The 21,627-nt window shown below is 55.3% G+C and overlaps 1 long non-coding RNA gene and 1 other non-coding gene across 6 annotated transcripts in view; one reads left to right on the top strand and one right to left on the bottom strand.

Moving 5' to 3' along the window:
* Positions 1-390: 390 nt before the first annotated feature.
* Positions 391-10,402, bottom strand: LOC127873098 (uncharacterized). 5 transcript variants are annotated; one of them, XR_008045969.1, is made up of 3 exons: positions 9,357-9,519; positions 7,776-7,850; positions 391-519 (listed from the first exon to the last, which is right to left on the bottom strand). It is a non-coding gene; the product is annotated as an uncharacterized LOC127873098 (long non-coding RNA). The 5 variants fall into 5 exon arrangements; XR_008045968.1 differs by lacking the exon at positions 391-519 and adding an exon at positions 1,137-1,265; XR_008045970.1 differs by lacking the exons at positions 391-519; positions 9,357-9,519 and adding exons at positions 6,899-7,027; positions 10,302-10,402.
* Positions 10,403-20,493: 10,091 nt separating this feature from the next.
* The window catches only part of LOC127875503 (small subunit ribosomal RNA), a 1,832-nt gene continuing 698 nt past the window's right edge, over positions 20,494-21,627 (top strand). Inside the window, exon 1 of the ribosomal RNA XR_008047459.1 lies at positions 20,494-21,627. This exon is cut by the window's right edge and continues 698 nt beyond it. This is a non-coding gene — a ribosomal RNA (small subunit ribosomal RNA).

The following is a 21,627-nucleotide window of genomic DNA, read 5'->3' as shown; positions in this document are numbered from 1 at the left end:
AAACGGGGCCAATACGGGCCAGTTAGCGTACCTTCGGCGACACTTTCACCGGAAGCGGTGGCACTGAGACGCACACATTGCACTTTTGGCATGCGCGTGGCCCATCGGGCCCAACAAGTCTGCCAAGTTTCGTCGCTCTGGGTCACCTACTCCGAGAGATAATCGCGACTTCAGGCTCCTATTATGGGGTAACGGGGCCAATACGGGCCAGTTAGCGTTACCTTCGGCGACACTTTCACCGGAAGCGGTGGCACTGAGACGCCACATTGCACTTTTGGCATGCGTGGCCCATCGGGCCAAACAAGTCTGCCAAGTTTCGTCGCTCTGGGTCACCTACTCCGAGAGATAATCGCGACTTCAGGCTCCTATTATGGGGTAACGGGGCCAATACGGGCCAGTTAGCGTACCTTCGGCGACACTTTCACCGGAAGCGGTGGCACTGAGACGCCACATTGCACTTTTGGCATGCGTGGCCCATCGGGCCAAACAAGTCTGCCAAGTTTCGTCGCTCTGGGTCACCTACTCCGAGAGATAATCGCGACTTCAGGCTATTATTATGGGGTAACGGGGCCAATACGGCCAGAGTTAGCGTACCTTCGGCGACACTTTCACCGGAAGCGGTGGCACTGAGACGCCACATTGCACTTTGGCATGCGTGGCCCATCGGGCCAAACAAGTCTGCCAAGTTTCGTCGCTCTGGGTCACCTACTCCGAGAGATAATCGCGACTTCAGGCTCCTATTATGGGGGGTAACGGGGCCAATACGGGCCAGTTAGCGTACCTTCGGCGACACTTTCACCGGAAGCGGTGGCACTGAGACGCCACATTGCACTTTTGGCATGCGTGGCCCATCGGGCCAAACAAGTCTGCCAAGTTTCGTCGCTCTGGGTCACCTACTCCGAGAGATAATCGCGACTTCAGGCTCCTATTATGGGGTAACGGGGCCAATACGGGCCAGTTAGCGTACCTTCGGCGACACTTTCACCGGAAGCGGTGGCACTGAGACGCCACATTGCACTTTTGGCATGCGTGGCCCATCGGGCCAAACAAGTCTGCCAAGTTTCGTCGCTCTGGGTCACCTACTCCGAGAGATAATCGCGACTTCAGGCTCCTATTATGGGGTAACGGGGCCAATACGGGCCAGTTAGCGTACCTTCGGCGACACTTTCACCGGAAGCGGTGGCACTGAGACGCCACATTGCACTTTTGGCATGCGTGGCCCATCGGGCCAAACAAGTCTGCCAAGTTTCGTCGCTCTGGGTCACCTACTCCGAGAGATAATCGCGACTTCAGGCTCCTATTATGGGTAACGGGGCCAATACGGGCCAGTTAGCGTACCTTCGGCGACACTTTCACCGGAAGCGGTGGCACTGAGACGCCACATTGCACTTTTGGCATGCGTGGCCCATCGGCCAAACAAGTCTGCCAAGTTTCGTCGCTCTGGGTCACCTACTCCGAGAGATAATCGCGACTTCAGGCTCCTATTAGGGGGTAACGGGGCCAATACGGGCCAGTTAGCGTACCTTCGGCGACACTTTCACCGGAAGCGGTGGCACTGAGACGCCACATTGCACTTTTGGCATGCGTGGCCCATCGGGCCAAACAAGTCTGCCAAGTTTCGTCGCTCTGGGTCACCTACTCCGAGAGATAATCGCGACTTCAGGCTCCTATTATGGGGTAACGGGGCCAATACGGGCCAGTTAGCGTACCTTCGGCGACACTTTCACCGGAAGCGGTGGCACTGAGACGCCACATTGCACTTTTGGCATGCGTGGCCCATCGGGCCAAACAAGTCTGCCAAGTTTCGTCGCTCTGGGTCACCTACTCCGAGAGATAATCGCGACTTCAGGCTCCTATTATGGGGTAACGGGGCCAATACGGGCCAGTTAGCGTACCTTCGGCGACACTTTCACCGGAAGCGGTGGCACTGAGACGCCACATTGCACTTTTGGCATGCGTGGCCCATCGGGCCAAACAAGTCTGCCAAGTTTCGTCGCTCTGGGTCACCTACTCCGAGAGATAATCGCGACTTCAGGCTCCTATTATGGGGTAACGGGGCCAATACGGGCCAGTTAGCGTACCTTCGGCGACACTTTCACCGGAAGCGGTGGCACTGAGACGCCACATTGCACTTTTGGCATGCGTGGCCCATCGGGCCAAACAAGTCTGCCAAGTTTCGTCGCTCTGGGTCACCTACTCCGAGAGATAATCGCGACTTCAGGCTCCTATTATGGGGTAACGGGGCCAATACGGGCCAGTTAGCGTACCTTCGGCGACACTTTCACCGGAAGCGGTGGCACTGAGACGCCACATTGCACTTTTGGCATGCGTGGCCCATCGGGCCAAACAAGTCTGCCAAGTTTCGTCGCTCTGGGTCACCTACTCCGAGAGATAATCGCGACTTCAGGCTCCTATTATGGGGTAACGGGGCCAATACGGGCCAGTTAGCGTACCTTCGGCGACACTTTCACCGGAAGCGGTGGCACTGAGACGCCACATTGCACTTTTGGCATGCGTGGCCCATCGGGCCAAACAAGTCTGCCAAGTTTCGTCGCTCTGGGTCACCTACTCCGAGAGATAATCGCGACTTCAGGCTCCTATTATGGGGTAACGGGGCCAATACGGGCCAGTTAGCGTACCTTCGGCGACACTTTCACCGGAAGCGGTGGCACTGAGACGCCACATTGCACTTTTGGCATGCGTGGCCCATCGGGCCAAACAAGTCTGCCAAGTTTCGTCGCTCTGGGTCACCTACTCCGAGAGATAATCGCGACTTCAGGCTCCTATTATGGGGTAACGGGGCCAATACGGGCCAGTTAGCGTACCTTCGGCGACACTTTCACCGGAAGCGGTGGCACTGAGACGCCACATTGCACTTTTGGCATGCGTGGCCCATCGGGCCAAACAAGTCTGCCAAGTTTCGTCGCTCTGGGTCACCTACTCCGAGAGATAATCGCGACTTCAGGCTCCTATTATGGGGTAACGGGGCCAATACGGGCCAGTTAGCGTACCTTCGGCGACTTTCACCGGAAGCGGTGGCACTGAGACGCCACATTGCACTTTTGGCATGCGTGGCCCATCGGGCCAAACAAGTCTGCCAAGTTTCGTCGCTCTGGGTCACCTACTCCGAGAGATAATCGCGACTTCAGGCTCCTATTATGGGGTAACGGGGCCAATACGGGCCAGTTAGCGTACCTTCGGCGACACTTTCACCGGAAGCGGTGGCACTGAGACGCCACATTGCACTTTTGGCATGCGTGGCCCATCGGGCCAAACAAGTCTGCCAAGTTTCGTCGCTCTGGGTCACCTACTCCGAGAGATAATCGCGACTTCAGGCTCCTATTATGGGGTAACGGGGCCAATACGGGCCAGTTAGCGTACCTTCGGCGACACTTTCACCGGAAGCGGTGGCACTGAGACGCCACATTGCACTTTTGGCATGCGTGGCCCATCGGGCCAAACAAGTCTGCCAAGTTTCGTCGCTCTGGGTCACCTACTCCGAGAGATAATCGCGACTTCAGGCTCCTATTATGGGGTAACGGGGCCAATACGGGCCAGTTAGCGTACCTTCGGCGACACTTTCACCGGAAGCGGTGGCACTGAGACGCCACATTGCACTTTTGGCATGCGTGGCCCATCGGGCCAAACAAGTCTGCCAAGTTTCGTCGCTCTGGGTCACCTACTCCGAGAGATAATCGCGACTTCAGGCTCCTATTATGGGGTAACGGGGCCAATACGGGCCAGTTAGCGTACCTTCGGCGACACTTTCACCGGAAGCGGTGGCACTGAGACGCCACATTGCACTTTTGGCATGCGTGGCCCATCGGGCCAAACAAGTCTGCCAAGTTTCGTCGCTCTGGGTCACCTACTCCGAGAGATAATCGCGACTTCAGGCTCCTATTATGGGGTAACGGGGCCAATACGGGCCAGTTAGCGTACCTTCGGCGACACTTTCACCGGAAGCGGTGGCACTGAGACGCCACATTGCACTTTTGGCATGCGTGGCCCATCGGGCCAAACAAGTCTGCCAAGTTTCGTCGCTCTGGGTCACCTACTCCGAGAGATAATCGCGACTTCAGGCTCCTATTATGGGGTAACGGGGCCAATACGGGCCAGTTAGCGTACCTTCGGCGACACTTTCACCGGAAGCGGTGGCACTGAGACGCCACATTGCACTTTTGGCATGCGTGGCCCATCGGGCCAAACAAGTCTGCCAAGTTTCGTCGCTCTGGGTCACCTACTCCGAGAGATAATCGCGACTTCAGGCTCCTATTATGGGGTAACGGGGCCAATACGGGCCAGTTAGCGTACCTTCGGCGACACTTTCACCGGAAGCGGTGGCACTGAGACGCCACATTGCACTTTTGGCATGCGTGGCCCATCGGGCCAAACAAGTCTGCCAAGTTTCGTCGCTCTGGGTCACCTACTCCGAGAGATAATCGCGACTTCAGGCTCCTATTATGGGGTAACGGGGCCAATACGGGCCAGTTAGCGTACCTTCGGCGACACTTTCACCGGAAGCGGTGGCACTGAGACGCCACATTGCACTTTTGGCATGCGTGGCCCATCGGGCCAAACAAGTCTGCCAAGTTTCGTCGCTCTGGGTCACCTACTCCGAGAGATAATCGCGACTTCAGGCTCCTATTATGGGGTAACGGGGCCAATACGGGCCAGTTAGCGTACCTTCGGCGACACTTTCACCGGAAGCGGTGGCACTGAGACGCCACATTGCACTTTTGGCATGCGTGGCCCATCGGGCCAAACAAGTCTGCCAAGTTTCGTCGCTCTGGGTCACCTACTCCGAGAGATAATCGCGACTTCAGGCTCCTATTATGGGGTAACGGGGCCAATACGGGCCAGTTAGCGTACCTTCGGCGACACTTTCACCGGAAGCGGTGGCACTGAGACGCCACATTGCACTTTTGGCATGCGTGGCCCATCGGGCCAAACAAGTCTGCCAAGTTTCGTCGCTCTGGGTCACCTACTCCGAGAGATAATCGCGACTTCAGGCTCCTATTATGGGGTAACGGGGCCAATACGGGCCAGTTAGCGTACCTTCGGCGACACTTTCACCGGAAGCGGTGGCACTGAGACGCCACATTGCACTTTTGGCATGCGTGGCCCATCGGGCCAAACAAGTCTGCCAAGTTTCGTCGCTCTGGGTCACCTACTCCGAGAGATAATCGCGACTTCAGGCTCCTATTATGGGGTAACGGGGCCAATACGGGCCAGTTAGCGTACCTTCGGCGACACTTTCACCGGAAGCGGTGGCACTGAGACGCCACATTGCACTTTTGGCATGCGTGGCCCATCGGGCCAAACAAGTCTGCCAAGTTTCGTCGCTCTGGGTCACCTACTCCGAGAGATAATCGCGACTTCAGGCTCCTATTATGGGGTAACGGGGCCAATACGGGCCAGTTAGCGTACCTTCGGCGACACTTTCACCGGAAGCGGTGGCACTGAGACGCCACATTGCACTTTTGGCATGCGTGGCCCATCGGGCCAAACAAGTCTGCCAAGTTTCGTCGCTCTGGGTCACCTACTCCGAGAGATAATCGCGACTTCAGGCTCCTATTATGGGGTAACGGGGCCAATACGGGCCAGTTAGCGTACCTTCGGCGACACTTTCACCGGAAGCGGTGGCACTGAGACGCCACATTGCACTTTTGGCATGCGTGGCCCATCGGGCCAAACAAGTCTGCCAAGTTTCGTCGCTCTGGGTCACCTACTCCGAGAGATAATCGCGACTTCAGGCTCCTATTATGGGGTAACGGGGCCAATACGGGCCAGTTAGCGTACCTTCGGCGACACTTTCACCGGAAGCGGTGGCACTGAGACGCCACATTGCACTTTTGGCATGCGTGGCCCATCGGGCCAAACAAGTCTGCCAAGTTTCGTCGCTCTGGGTCACCTACTCCGAGAGATAATCGCGACTTCAGGCTCCTATTATGGGGTAACGGGGCCAATACGGGCCAGTTAGCGTACCTTCGGCGACACTTTCACCGGAAGCGGTGGCACTGAGACGCCACATTGCACTTTTGGCATGCGTGGCCCATCGGGCCAAACAAGTCTGCCAAGTTTCGTCGCTCTGGGTCACCTACTCCGAGAGATAATCGCGACTTCAGGCTCCTATTATGGGGTAACGGGGCCAATACGGGCCAGTTAGCGTACCTTCGGCGACACTTTCACCGGAAGCGGTGGCACTGAGACGCCACATTGCACTTTTGGCATGCGTGGCCCATCGGGCCAAACAAGTCTGCCAAGTTTCGTCGCTCTGGGTCACCTACTCCGAGAGATAATCGCGACTTCAGGCTCCTATTATGGGGTAACGGGGCCAATACGGGCCAGTTAGCGTACCTTCGGCGACACTTTCACCGGAAGCGGTGGCACTGAGACGCCACATTGCACTTTTGGCATGCGTGGCCCATCGGGCCAAACAAGTCTGCCAAGTTTCGTCGCTCTGGGTCACCTACTCCGAGAGATAATCGCGACTTCAGGCTCCTATTATGGGGTAACGGGGCCAATACGGGCCAGTTAGCGTACCTTCGGCGACACTTTCACCGGAAGCGGTGGCACTGAGACGCCACATTGCACTTTTGGCATGCGTGGCCCATCGGGCCAAACAAGTCTGCCAAGTTTCGTCGCTCTGGGTCACCTACTCCGAGAGATAATCGCGACTTCAGGCTCCTATTATGGGGTAACGGGGCCAATACGGGCCAGTTAGCGTACCTTCGGCGACACTTTCACCGGAAGCGGTGGCACTGAGACGCCACATTGCACTTTTGGCATGCGTGGCCCATCGGGCCAAACAAGTCTGCCAAGTTTCGTCGCTCTGGGTCACCTACTCCGAGAGATAATCGCGACTTCAGGCTCCTATTATGGGGTAACGGGGCCAATACGGGCCAGTTAGCGTACCTTCGGCGACACTTTCACCGGAAGCGGTGGCACTGAGACGCCACATTGCACTTTTGGCATGCGTGGCCCATCGGGCCAAACAAGTCTGCCAAGTTTCGTCGCTCTGGGTCACCTACTCCGAGAGATAATCGCGACTTCAGGCTCCTATTATGGGGAACGGGGCCAAATACGGGCCCAGTTAGCGTACCTTCGGCGACACTTTCACCGGAAGCGGTGGCACTGAGAGCCACATTGCACGTTTGGCATGCGTGGCCCATGGGCCAAACAAGTCTGGCCAAGTTTCGTCGCTCTGGGGTCACCTACTCCGAGAGATAATCGCGACTTCAGGCTCCTATTATGGGGTATAACGGGGCCAATACGGGCCAGTTAGCGTACCTTCGGCGACCTTTCACCGGAAGCGGTGGCACTGAGACGCCACATTGCACTTTTGCATGCGTGGCCCATCGGGCCAAACAAGTCTGCCAAGTTCGTCGCCTCTTGGGTCACCTACTCCGAGAGATAATCGCGACTTCAGGCTCCTATTATGGGTAACGGGGCCAAATACGGGCCAGTTAGCGTACCTTCGGCGACACTTTCACCGGAAGCGGTGGCACTGAGACGCCACATTGCACTTTTGGCATGCGTGGGCCCATCGGGGCTAACAAGTCTGCCAAGTTTCGTCGCTCTGGGTCACCTACTCCGAGAGATAATCGCGACTTCAGGCTCCTATTATGGGGATAACGGGGCCAATACGGGCCAGTTAGCGTACCTTCGGCGACACTTTCACCGGAAGCGGTGCACTGAGACGCCACATTGCACTTTTGGCATGCGTGGCCCATCGGGGCCAAACAAGTCTGCCAAGTTTCGTCGCTCTGGGTCACCTACTCCGAGAGATAATCGCGACTTCAGGCTCCTATTATGGGGTAACGGGGCCAAATACGGGCCAGTTAGCGTACCTTCGGCGACACTTTCACCGGAAGCGGTGGCACTGAGACGCCACATTGCACTTTTGGCATTGCGTGGCCCATCGGGCCAAACAAGTCTGCCAAGTTTCGTCGCTCTGGGTCACCTACTCCGAGAGATAATCGCGACTTCAGGCTCTATTATGGGGTGGTAACGGGGCCAATACGGGCCATTAGCGTACCTTCGGCGACACTTTCACCGGAAGCGGTGGCACTGAGACGCCACATTGCACTTTTGGCATGCGTGGGCCCATCGGGCCAAACAAGTCTGCCAAGTTTTCGTCGCTCTGGGTCACCTACTCCGAGAGATAATCGCGACTTCAGGCTCCTATTATGGGGTAACGGGGCCAAATACGGGCCAGTTAGCGTACCTTCGGCGACACTTTCACGGAAGCGGTGGCACTGAGACGCCACATTGCACTTTTGGCATGCGTGGCCCATCGGGCCAAACAAGTCTGCCAAGTTTCGTCGCTCTGGGTCACCTACTCCGAGAGATAATCGCGACTTCAGGCTCCTATTATGGGGTAACGGGGCCAATACGGGCAGTTAGCGTACCTTCGGCGACACTTTCACGGACCGGAAGCGGTGGCACTGAGACGCCACATTGCACTTTTGGCATGCTGGGCCCATCGGGCCAAACAAGTCTGCCAAGTTTCGTCGCTCTGGGTCACCTACTCCGAGAGATAATCGCGACTTCAGGCTCCTATTATGGGGTACGGGGCCAAATACGGGCCAGTTAGCGTACCTTCGGCGACAACTTTCACCGGAAGCGGTGCACTGAGACGCCACATTGCACTTTTGGCATGCGTGGCCCATCGGGCCAAACAAGTCTGCCAGTTTCGTCGCTCTGGGTCACCTTACTCCGAGAGATAATCGCGACTTCAGGCTCCTTATTATGGGGGGTAACGGGGCCAATACGGGCCAGTTAGCGTACCTTCGGCGACACTTTCACCGGAAGCGGTGGCACTGAGACGCCACATTGCACTTTTGGCATGCGTGGCCCATCGGGCCAAACAAGTCTGCCAAGTTTCGTCGCTCTGGGGTCACCTACTCCGAGAGATAATCGCGACTTCAGGCTCCTATTATGGGGTAACGGGGCCAATACGGGCCAGTTAGCGTACCTTCGGCGACACTTTCACCGGAAGCGGTGGCACTGAGACGCCACATTGCACTTTTGGCATGCGTGGCCCATCGGGCCAAAACAAGTCTGCCAAGTTTCGTCGCTCTGGGTCACCTACTCCGAGAGATAATCGCGACTTCAGGCTCCTATTATGGGGTAACGGGGCCAATACGGGCCAGTTAGCGTACCTTCGGCGACACTTTCACCGGAAGCGGTGGCACTGAGACGCCACATTGCACTTTTGGCATGCGTGGCCCATCTGGGCCAAACAAGTCTGCCAAGTTTCGTCGCTCTGGGTCACCTACTCCGAGAGATAATCGCGACTTCAGGCTCCTATTATGGGTGTGTAACGGGGCCAAATACGGGGCCAGTTAGCGTACCTTCGGCGACACTTTCACCGGAAGCGGTGGCACTGAGACGCCACATTGCACTTTTGGCATGCGTGGCCCATCGGGCCAAACAAGTCTGCCAAGTTTCGTCGCTCTGGGTCACCTACTCCGAGAGATAATCGCGACTTCAGGCTCCTATTATGGGGTAACGGGGCCAAATACGGGCCAGTTAGCGTAACCTTCGGCGACACTTTCCACCGGAAGCGGTGGCACTGAGACGCCACATTGCACTTTTGGCATGCGTTGCCCATCGGGCCAAACAAGTCTGCCAAGTTTCGTCGCTCTGGGTCACCTACTCCGAGAGATAATCGCGACTTCAGGCTCCTATTATGGGTTTACGGTAACGGGGCCAAATACGGGCCAGTTAGCGTACCTTCGGCGACACTTTCACCGGAAGCGGTGGCACTGAGACGCCACATTGCACTTTTGGCTATGCGTGGCCCATCGGGCCTAAACAAGTCTGCCAAGTTTCGTCGCTCTGGGTCACCTACTCCGAGAGATTAATCGCGACTTCAGGCTCCTATTATGGGGTACGGGGACAATACGGGCCAGTTTAGCGTACCTGCTGCGACACTTTCACCGGAAGCGGTGGCACTGAGACGCCACATTGCACTTTTGGCATGCGTGGCCCATCGGGCCAAACAAGTCTGCCAAGTTTCGTCGCTCTGGGTCACCTACTCCGAGAGATAATCGCGACTTCAGGCTCCTATTATGGGGTAGTCGGGCCAAAATACGGGCCAGTTAGCGTACCTTCGGCGACACTTCACCGAAGCGGTGGGTACTGAGACGCCACATTGCACTTTTGGCATGCGTGGCCCATCGGGCCAAACAAGTCTGCCAAGTTTCGTCGCTCTGGGTCACCTACTCCGAGAGATAATCGCGACTTCAGGCTCCTATTATGGGGGTAACGGGGCCAATACGGGCCAGTTAGCGTACCTTCGGCGACACTTTCACCGGAAGCGGTGGCACTGAGACGCCACATTGCACTTTTGGCATGCGTGGCCCATCGGGCCAAACAAGTCTGCCAAGTTTCGTCGCTCTGGGTCACCTACTCCGAGAGATAATCGCGACTTCAGGCTCCTATTATGGGGTAGCGGGGCCAAATACGGGCCAGTTAGCGTACCTTCGGCGACACTTTCACCGGAAGCGGGGGCACTGAGACGCCACATTGCACTTTTGGCATGCGTGGCCCATCGGGCCAAACATGTCTGCCAAGTTTCGTCGCTCTGGGTCACCTACTCCGAGAGATAATCGCGACTTCAGGCTCCTATTATGGGGTAACGGGGCCAAATACGGGCCAGGTAGGTACCTTCGGCGACACTTTCACCGGAAGCGGTGGCACTGAGACGCCCACATTGCACTTTTGGCATGCGTGGCCCATCGGGCCAAACAAGTCTGCCAAGTTTCGTCGCTCTGGTCACACCTACTCCGAGAGATAATCGCGACTTCAGGCTCCAATTATGGGGGTAACGGGGGCCAATACGGGCCAGTTAGCGTACCTTCGGCGACACTTTCACCGGAAGCGGTGGCACTGAGACGCCACATTTGCACTTTTGGCATGCGTGGCCCATCGGGCCAAACAAGTCTGCCAAGTTTCGTCGCTCTGGGTCACCTACTCCGAGAGATAATCGCGACTTCAGGCTCCTATTATGGGGTGGTAACGGGGCCAAATACGGGCCAGTTAGCGTACCTTCGGCGACACTTTCACCGGAAGCGGTGGCACTGAGACGCCACATTGCACTTTTGGCATGCGTGGCCCATCGGGCCAAACAAGTCTGCCAAGGTTCGTCGCTCTGGGTCACCTACTCCGAGAGATAATCGCGACTTCAGGCTCCTATTATAGGGGTAACGGGGCCAATACGGGCCAGTTAGCGTACCTTCGGCGACACTTTCACCGGAAGCGGTGGCACTGAGACGCCACATTGCACTTTTGGCATGCGTGGCCCATCAGGCCAAACAAGTCTGCCAAGTTTCGTCGCTCTGGGTCACCTACTCCGAGAGATAATCGCGACTTCAGGCTCCCTATTATGGGGGTAACGGGGCAAAATACGGGCCAGTTAGCGTACCTTCGGCGACACTTTCACCGGAAGCGGTGGCACTGAGACGCCACATTGCACTTTTGGCATGCGTGGCCCATCAGGCCAAACAAGTCTGCCAAGTTTTCGTCGCTCTGGGTCACCTCACTCCGAGAGATAATCGCGACTTCAGGCTCCTATTATGGGGTAACGGGGCCAATACGGGCCAGTTAGCGTACCTTCGGCGACACTTTCACCGGAAGCGGTGGCACTGAGACGCCACATTGCACTTTTGGCATGCGTGGCCCATCGGGCCAACCAAGTCTTGTGGGGTAAAAAATATATAAGTCCCTGACCCTAAACCCTAGGGTGGTCGACTTAGTAGATTTTGCAAACCTAACCCTAACCCTAAACCCTAGGGTTGTGGACTTAGACGATTTTGCAAAAAAACACAAAGCTTGGTGATTTTATATAGAGTAGATAATCTTTTAGCTCCCTAACTTTTTAACGGCTCAAGATATCTGAAAAAATACAACGGATTCGGGCGTAGCGTGGTGATTTCCTATGGAATAGAACACTCAATTGTTACATTTAGAGAAAAAGTAATTTGGGCCAAAAAAAATCTATATTTTTTTTTTCAAAAACCCTGTTTTCTCCAAATGTCAAAATTAATTGCTGATTATTTATGGTGTTTTGTCGCTGATTCCGAATCTGAAATCCGTTTTTTAAAAACAAAGCTCTCGTTCAAAAGTTATTAAGGCATAACGCATAGCCACCCCTTTACGTTAGTGGCCCTCTATAATATATATATTGAAAAAGTTGAGTTTAAACATCCATAACTTTTGAACGAATAAAGATATCTCAAAAATTCAAACGGATTTGTGCATAGCGTGGTAATTTTATATAAAATAACACACTCAATTATTACATTTAGAGAACATTTGGTTTGGCCTAAAAATCGACTTATGATCGAGTCTATAATATACATAGGGTTAAAAAGATTTTTTTTTAGCTCTCTAACGTTTCAACAGTTCAATATATCTCTAATATTCAAACGTATTCGTGTTTAGCGTTGTGATTTCATATAAAATAATACACACACTCAATTATTACATTTAGAGAACATTTGGTTTGCCTAAAAATCGACTTATGATCGAGTCTATAATATACATAGGGTTAAAAAGATTATTTTTAGCTCTCTAACGTTTCAACTGTTCAATATATCTCAAATATTCAAACGTATTCGTGTTTAGCGTGGTGATTTCATATAGAAAAACAAACTCAAGTGTTACATTTAGTAAAAAAGTTTTGTGGGGTAAAAAATATATAAGTCCCTAGCCCTAAACCCTAGGGTTGTGGACTTAGTAGATTTTGCAAACCTTACCCTAACCCTAAACCCTAGGGTTGTGGACTTAGACGATTTTGAAAAAAAAACAAAGCTTGGTGATTTTATATAGAGTAGATGATCTTTTAGCTCCCTAACTTTTAACGGCTCAAGATATCTGAAAAAATACAACGGATTCGGGCTTAGCGTGGTGATTTCATATGGAATAGAACACTCAATTGTTACATTAAGAGAAAAAGTAATTTGGGCCAAAAAAATCTACCTAGGGTATTGCCTTGTTAATTTTTTTTTAAAAAAAACATTTTTTCTCCAAATGTCAAAATTAATTGCTGATTATTTATGGTGTGTTTGTCGCTGATTCCGAATCTGAAATCCGTTTAAAAACAAAGCTCGTCGTTCAAAAGTTATTACGGTTTAACCCATAGGCCACCCCTTACGTTAGTGGCGCTCTAAAATATACATTATTACTTTTTTACGGATAAAGATATCTCCAAAATTCAAACGGATTCTTGGTCAGCGTGGTAAATATACATAGACTGCCACTTAACCCTAACCCCTAACCCAATTGTATAGGCTTAATAGGCTAACCATAAGGGCTAAGTGGGCAGCCCAATAACTATTTAACGGCTCAAGATATCCAAAATTTCTAACGGATCGTGATTTTTGTGCTGATTTCATGTAGAATTACTCACTTTTGGTATTCTTTACTTGTATTTCCGTTTGGTGATTTGCCACTTAGGATAGCCTATTTTGGAGTGCTCCAACACCCACAAAAAACAGTTACAGCTTAAACTTTGTTGTTATTCGTATAGACAATACATAGATCTATTAAATAGGCAATTTCATGACCTAGTTCCTGCTAGTTCAAAACCCTATGCTTTGCCCCAATTAAATTGAGGTTATTGGCTCTATTATTTTAACTTATATAACTCTGTTATATTATCTCCCCTTAAATTATCTCCCCTTTTTTTCGTTTTTAGGACATTAATTTCGAGTAACCTACGCCCTAAAGTGACCTATATCCCCAAAAATAAAAGATAACCCAAAGGCCTAGGTTAAAACAGAAAAACCACCATAATTTTTTTTTCTACTCAAAAGTCAGGGGAGATAACTATTAAACCTACTAGGTCTAGTCGCCCCATGTCTATTTCTACCAAATACGTCCCCCTAAAGCCCCTAATAAGGTTAACGGCCAAGTGCCATAAACCTCAATATAAAGCGCCACTTAACTCGGGTAAAACGCCACTTACCTCGGAACAGCGCCACTAACCTCTACATAGAGCGCCAATAAGCCCACTTCAATGGACACTAACCGCGGTAAAAACGCCACTTACCTCAATTCCTTCCTTACCCTAACCCTAACCCTAACCCTAACCCTAACCCTAACCATAACCCTAACCCTAACCCTAACCCTAACCCTAACCCTAACCCTAACCCTAACCCTAACCTAACCCTAACCCTAACCCTAACCCTAACCCTAACCCTAACCCTAACCCTAACCTAGTTTTGTTCAAGCGCAAAACTGAACGAAAAGCGAAGAAAATGCCGCCTACCTAGTACGGATCGTGCGAAAAAACATGACCGAAAACCGAAGAACATAAATTTAGTGGACTTTGACGTTTTCGTTAGGGTTAGTAACCCTAATTTTCGTTACGGCGATTTTTACGGTCTCGGTAACCGAAGGCCCCACGGCCCCGGGGGTGGGTGCGTTCGACTCGGCCGACGGTCCCGCTGATCGTGGTGGTGTCCTTTTGCACTTGGCCCGTCCCGTTCGGCTTATCGTTAGGGTTAGTAACCCTAATTTCGCTACGGCGATTTTTACGGTCTCGGTAACCGAAGGCCCCACGGCCCCGGGGGTGGGTGCGTTCGACTCGGCCGACGGTCCCGCTGATCGTGGTGGTGTCCTTTTGCACTTGGCCCGTCCCGTTCGGCTTATCGTTAGGGTTAGTAACCCTAATTTTCGTTACGGCGATTTTTACGGTCTCGGTAACCGAAGGCCCCACGGCCCCGGGGTGGGTGCGTTCGACTCGGCCGACGGTCCCGCTGATCGTGGTGGTGTCCTTCTGGACTTGGCCCGTCCCGTTAGGTTACCGTTAGGGTTAGTAACCCTAATTTTCGTTACGGCGATTTTTACGGTCTCGGTAACCGAAGGCCCCACGGCCCCGGGGGTGGGTGCGTTCGACTCGGCCGACGGTCCCGCTGATCGTGGTGGTGTCCTTCTGGACTTGGCCCGTCCCGTTAGGGCTATCGTTAGGGTTAGTAACCCTAATTAGGGTTAGTAACCCTAATTTTCGTTACGGGCGATTTTTACGGTCTCTGTAACCGACGGCCCCACGGCCCCGGGGGTGGGTGCGTTCGACTCGGCCGACGGTCCCGCTGAGCGTGGTGGTGTCCTTTGGCACGTGGCCCGTCCCGTTAGGGCTATCATTAGGGTTAGTAACCCTAATTATGGTTAGTAACCCTAATTAGGGTTAGTAACCCTAATTAGGTCACCGGGCCCCTGGGGTGGGGGAGCGCAAACGCTCTTTTTCGACTCGCCCGACGGTCCCGCTGATCGTGTTGGTGTCCCTCTGGACTTGGCCCGTCCCGTTAGGGTTATCGTTAGGGTTAGTAACCCTAATTAGGTCACCGTAGACCCCCGGGCCCGGGGGGAGGGGGAGCGCGAACGCTCTTTTTCGACTCACCCGACGGTCCCGCTGATCGAGGTGGTGTTCTTTTGGACATAGCCCGTCCACTTAGGGCTATCGTTAGGGTTAGTAACCCTAATTAGGGTTAGTAACCCTAATTAGGTCACCGTAGACCCCCGGGCCCCGGGGGTGGGGGAGCGCGAACGCTCTTTTTCGACTCGGCCGACGGTCCCGCTGATCGAGGTGGTGTTCTTTTGGACATAGCCCGTCCCGTTAGGGTTATCGTTAGGGTTAGTAACCCTAATTAGGGTTATTTACCCTAATTAGGTCACCGTAGACCCCCGGGCCCCGGGGATGGGGGAGCGCGAACGCTCTCATTCGACGCGCCCTACTGTCCCGCTGATGGAGCTGGTGTCCTCTTGGACTCTGCCCGTCCCGTTAGGGTTATATACCCTAAAAATACCCCAAATTAGGGTTATTTTCCCTACCCTGACCTACTTTAATCTGACCCCCGGGCCGTCCCGGGGGTCGAAGAGCGCCGACGACGGGTCCAGTCGATAGACGGGTCCAAGCCCCGAGTCGGCGGCCTGGTTTCGGCCGAGCATCTCCCCAGGGGGCGACGCAATCGCGGTTTTTGTGTATTTAGGCCCTATAGTACCGCTGAGGACGAAAACATTCCTATATATATGGGGGAAATATTTAAAAGTTTGGACTTAGAGCATTTTCAATGAAAATGGACTTAGAGCATTTTCAACGCATATTTCGGCTCGGAGGCTTTCGCGAGACGTACGGTCTCGGAGAGCGGTCTCGGAGCGCCTATTTCTCGGCCGACTGACGCTTCTAAGGCCTGAAACGACGTACCGAGCCGAAACACCCCCATCGACGGCCTAGCTGGGAGGCCGCCGTGACTATTCCGAGGCAAGCTGGACTAGCTAGCGGGACCCCGTGTCCCTGGCCTTGCGGACCATCTCTCGCGGCCGGGGTCTCGGAAGGCGGCCTGGGCTAGCGGTCTCGTACGGGACTAGCGGGCCTCCCGTGTCCCTGGCCTTGCGGACCATATCTCGCGGCCGGGGTCTCGGAAGGCGGCCTGGGCTAGCGGTCTCGTAAGGGACTAGCGGGACCTCGTGTCCCGCAAGATTCGCTGCGTATTTTACCGCAGCTGGCGGCGAAGAATCTGAGTGCCCGTGTTCCGAGACTTATTTGGACATAGAAATTTTCGACCGATTTCGGTTCGGTGAAAATTTTCTGCGTATTTTCCCGAAGCCGTCGACCTGAGATCTGAGATCTGGTCTTCCGAGACGGGGCCTCCCGTGTCCCTGGCCTTGCGGACCATCTCTCGCGGCCGGGGTCTCGGAAGGCGGCCTGGGCTAGCGGTCTCGTACGGGACTAGCGGGCCTCCCGTGTCCCTGGCCTTGCGGACCATCTCTCGCAGCGGGGGTCTCGGAAGGCGGTCTCGACTAGCGGGACCCCGTGTCCCTGGCCTTGCGGACCATCTCTCGCGGCCGGGGTCTCGGAAGGCGGCCTGGGCTGGCGGTCTCGTACGGGACTAGCGGGCCTCCCGTGTCCCTGGCCTTGCGGACCATCTCTCGCGGCCGGGGTCTCGGAAGGCGGCCTGGGCTAGCGGTCTCGTAAGGGACTAGCGGGCATCCCGTGTCCCTGACCTTGCGGACCGTCTCTCGCGGCCGGGATCTCCGAAGGCGGCCTGGGCTTTTGCGTTTACGAGGGGGTCGATGGTGCCGCTGGCAAGGTACTATAGGTAAAATGGAGTACCGCTAAGGACGAAAACATTCCTATATATATGGTGGAAATATTTAAAGATTGGACTTAGAGCATTTTCAATGAAAAATGGACTTAGAGCATTTTCAACGCATATTTCGGCTCGGAGGCTTTCGCGAGACGTACGGTCTCGGAGAGCGGTCTCGGAGCGCCTGTTTCTCGGCCGACTGACGCTCTAAGGCCTGAAACGACGTACCGAGCCGAAACACCCCCATCGACGGCCTAGCTGGGAGGCCGCCGTGACTATTCCGAGGCAAGCTGGACTAGCTAGCGGGACCCCGTGTCCCTGTCCCCCGTGGCCTGGGCTAGCGGTCTCGTACGGGACTAGCGGGCCTCCCGTGTCCCTGGCCTTGCGGACCATATCTCGCGGCCGGGGTCTCGGAAGGCGGCCTGGGCTAGCGGTCTCGTAAGGACTAGCGGGACCTCGTGTCCCGCAAGATTCGCTGCGTATTTTACCGCAGCTGGCGGTGAAGAATCTGAGTGCCCGTGTTCCGAGACTTATTTGGACATAGAAATTTTTCGACCGATTTCGGTTCGGTGAAAATTTTCTGCGTATTTTCCCGAAGCCGTCGACCTGAGATCTGAGATCTGGTCTTCCGAGACGGGGCCTCCCGTGTCCCTGGCCTTGCGGACCATCTCTCGCGGCCGGGGTCTCGGAAGGCGGCCTGGGCTAGCGGTCTCGTACGGGACTAGCGGGCCTCCCGTGTCCCTGGCCTTGCGGACCATATCTCGCGGCCGGGGTCTCGGAAGGCGGCCTGGGCTAGCGGTCTCGTAAGGGACTAGCGGGACCTCGTGTCCCGCAAGATTCGCTGCGTATTTTACCGCAGCTGGCGGCGAAGAATCTGAGTGCCCGTGTTCCGAGACTTATTTGGACATAGAAATTTTCGACCGATTTCGGTTCGGTGAAAATTTTCTGCGTATTTTCCCGAAGCCGTCGACCTGAGATCTGAGATCTGGTCTTCCGAGACGGGGCCTCCCGTGTCCCTGGCCTTGCGGACCATCTCTCGCGGCCGGGGTCTCGGAAGGCGGCCTGGGCTAGCGGTCTCGTACGGGACTAGCGGGCCTCCCGTGTCCCTGGCCTTGCGGACCATATCTCGCGGCCGGGGTCTCGGAAGGCGGCCTGGGCTAGCGGTCTCGTAAGGGACTAGCGGGACCTCGTGTCCCGCAAGATTCGCTGCGTATTTTAACGCAGCTGGCGGCGAAGAATCTGAGTGCCCGTGTTCCGAGACTTATTTGGACATAGAAATTTTCGACCGATTTCGGTTCGGTGAAAATTTTCTGCGTATTTTCCCGAAGCCGTCGACCTGAGATCTGAGATCTGGTCTTCCGAGACGGGGCCTCCCGTGTCCCTGGCCTTGCGGACCATCTCTCGCGGCCGGGGTCTCGGAAGGCAGCCTGGGCTAGCGGTCTCGTACGGGACTAGCGGGCCTCCCGTGTCCCTGGCCTTGCGGACCATATCTCGCGGCCGGGGTCTCGGAAGGCGGCCTGGGCTAGCGGTCTCGTAAGGGACTAGCGGGACCTCGTGTCCCGCAAGATTCGCTGCGTATTTTACCGCAGCTGGCGGCGAAGAATCTGAGTGCCCGTGTTCCGAGACTTATATGGACATAGAAATTTTCGACCGATTTCGGTTCGGTGAAAATTTTCTGCGTATTTTCCCGAAGCCGTCGACCTGAGATCTGAGATTTGGTCTTCCGAGACGGTCGATAGTACCGCTGGCAAGGTACAATAGGTAAAATGGAGTACCGCTGAGGACGAAAACATTCCTATATATATGGGAGAAAAATTTTTTTTGACTCGCGCGACTAGCCTACCCACTAGACGTGGTCTCCCCGTAGGCATTAGCGGACAGTCGCGGGACATCGGGCGCTTCCCTCGTCTCGTACGGCAGCGCGCTTAGACCGAGGTCTGCTAGGGCCACCCAAACCCTACGTAGTCGCTCGGTCCGGCCTCGAAGCAGGAGGCCACAATGCGGCGCTAGCTAGCTACCCAGGCCTGGTCGGTAAAAACCCCACTAACGTGCGGGAACGACCTCGTCTCGTACGTGCGACAGCGCTCTTGGACCGAGGTCTGCTAGGGCCACCCAACCCCTACGTAGTCGCTCGGTCCGGCCTCGAAGCAGGAGGCGAGAATACGGCGCTAGCTAGCTACCCAGGCCTGGTCGGTAAAAACCCCACTAACGTGCGGGAACGACCTCGTCTCGTACGTGCGACAGCGCTCTTGGACCGAGGTCTGCTAGGGCCACCCAACCCTACGTAGTCGCTCGGTCCGGCCTCGAAGCAGGAGGCGAGAATACGGCGCTAGCTAGCTACCCAGGCCTGGTCGGTAAAACCCCACTAACGTGCGGGAACGACCTCGTCTCGTACGTGCGACAGCGCTCTTGGACCGAGGTCTGCTAGGGCCACCCAAACCCTACGTAGTCGCTCGGTCCGGCCTCGAAGCAGGAGGCGAGAATACGGCGCTAGCTAGCTACCCAGGCCTGGTCGGCGAACCCCCTACCCTGCGGGGGCCACCTGCCCGTGGAGCGGCGAAGCAGCCAGCTTGGAAAAGGCAAGAATCTCGGCCGCCGAAGCGGCTCGCAGTGGTCCCGGCCGCATTCACACCCGGCCAGCGGGAAAAATACCACAGGCCTGCCCTCGGTGGCGCGAACGGGGACTAGTGGACGAACTAGCAGTCGGTCCCGAGACGCTCGCAGTCGGTCTCGGCTTCCGTGCCCTCGATACGGAGAGCCTTGACGTGTCCTGCCAGCTCGGCGCGGTCTTTCAACCGAAGCCGGGCGGCGACCAGTCGAACGTAGTACGGGGGCGCTCGCTCGCAGCGGTTGCGGTGAATCGGCCGCGTCTCGCAGCTTGAGCTCGAAGCGTGCCCTGGGCTAACGTCTCTGCAATCGGTCGGCTGGCTGGTAGGCCGCGCGTGTTCCCCCAGCGGAACGAGAACGCGCAGCTGCCGAACGAAGCCTAGCCGGCCAGAGACGAGCCCAGTGCGAGAGAGTCGGATAGAGGCTCGCAAAGCGATTTCACGGGCGACTCGCGCGGGTAAGGCCGTGAACACGGTCTCGCGAACGTAGTCGCCCTAGGGGACGAACGAGAGCGGCTGGCCGCTGGCTCGCAGCTGCTGCCCAGGGCAGACTAGTGTCGGCAGGTGGACACGCACGGTAGTAGGCGAATCGAACGCGGGGGACGCCCCGCGATGCCGAGGCCGGTTCCGCCATACCAACGCCGGAAAGCCCGAAGCAGCAGCCGGTGAACTAGCACGCTAGCCGCCAGTCCCAGAAACACGTTTCGTCGTCGCTGCCCGAGCGAGAGCGCAAGCGAGCAGTTGCCGCTCTCGCAGGCGGGCGTGCGCACGCGTACGTATACAACAGTAGCTATCTGGTTGATCCTGCCAGTAGTCATATGCTTGTCTCAAAGACTAAGCCATGCATGTCCAAGTACACGCCTTCACACGGCGAGACTGCGAATGGCTCATTAAATCAGTTATGGTTCCTTAGATCGTACAATCCTACTTGGATAACTGTGGCAATTCTAGAGCTAATACATGCAACGAAGCTCCGACCCTCGCGGGGAAGAGCGCTTTTGTTAGCCCAGACCAACGCGGTCGCCGCAAGGCGGCCGCAACGCGTGGTGACTCTGGACAACTTTGTGCCGATCGCACGGCCTCGCGCCGGCGACGTATCTTTCAAGTGTCTGCCCTATCAACTGTCGATGGTACGTGCTATGCCTACCATGGTGATAACGGGTAACGGGGAATCAGGGTTCGATTCCGGAGAGGGTGCATGAGACACGGCTACCACATCCAAGGAAGGCAGCAGGCGCGCAAATTACCCAATCCCGACACGGGGAGGTAGTGACGAAAAATAACAATGCGGGACTCTTTCGAGGCCCCGCAATTGGAATGGGCACACTTTAGATCCTTGAGCGAGGATCGATTGGAGGGCAAGTCTGGTGCCAGCAGCCGCGGTAATTCCAGCTCCAATAGGGTATATTAAAGTTGCTGCAGTTAAAAAGCTCGTAGTTGGATCTCGGGCACAGGCTTGCGGTCCGCCTCGCGGCGGTCACCGCTCGCCCTGGCCTCCCGGCCGGCGTCACCGTCCCCTGGTGCTCTTGACCGAGTGTCTCGGGCGGCCGGCACGTTTACTTTGAAGAAATTAGAGTGCTTAGAGCAGGCCCTGGTCGCCTGTATAATTGTGCATGGAATAATGGAATAGGACCTCGGTTCTATCTGTTGGCTCTCGGAGCGCGAGGTAATGATTGATAGGGACTGACGGGGGCATCCGTATTGCGGCGCTAGAGGTGAAATTCTTGGACCGTCGCAAGACGAACGACAGCGAAAGCATTTGCCAAGCATGTTTTCATTAATCAAGAACGAAAGTCAGAGGTTCGAAGACGATCAGATACCGTCGTAGTTCTGACCATAAACGATGCCAACTGTCGATCCGCGGTGGTTGCTTAAATGACCCCGCGGGCAGACCCCGGGAAACCGAAGTTTCTGGGTTCCGGGGG

The sequence above is a fragment of the Dreissena polymorpha genome, chromosome 3, assembly GCF_020536995.1.
Source record: "Dreissena polymorpha isolate Duluth1 chromosome 3, UMN_Dpol_1.0, whole genome shotgun sequence".
NCBI lineage: Eukaryota > Metazoa > Mollusca > Bivalvia > Myida > Dreissenidae > Dreissena > Dreissena polymorpha.
This window is presented reverse-complemented; position numbering and strand designations above follow the sequence as displayed.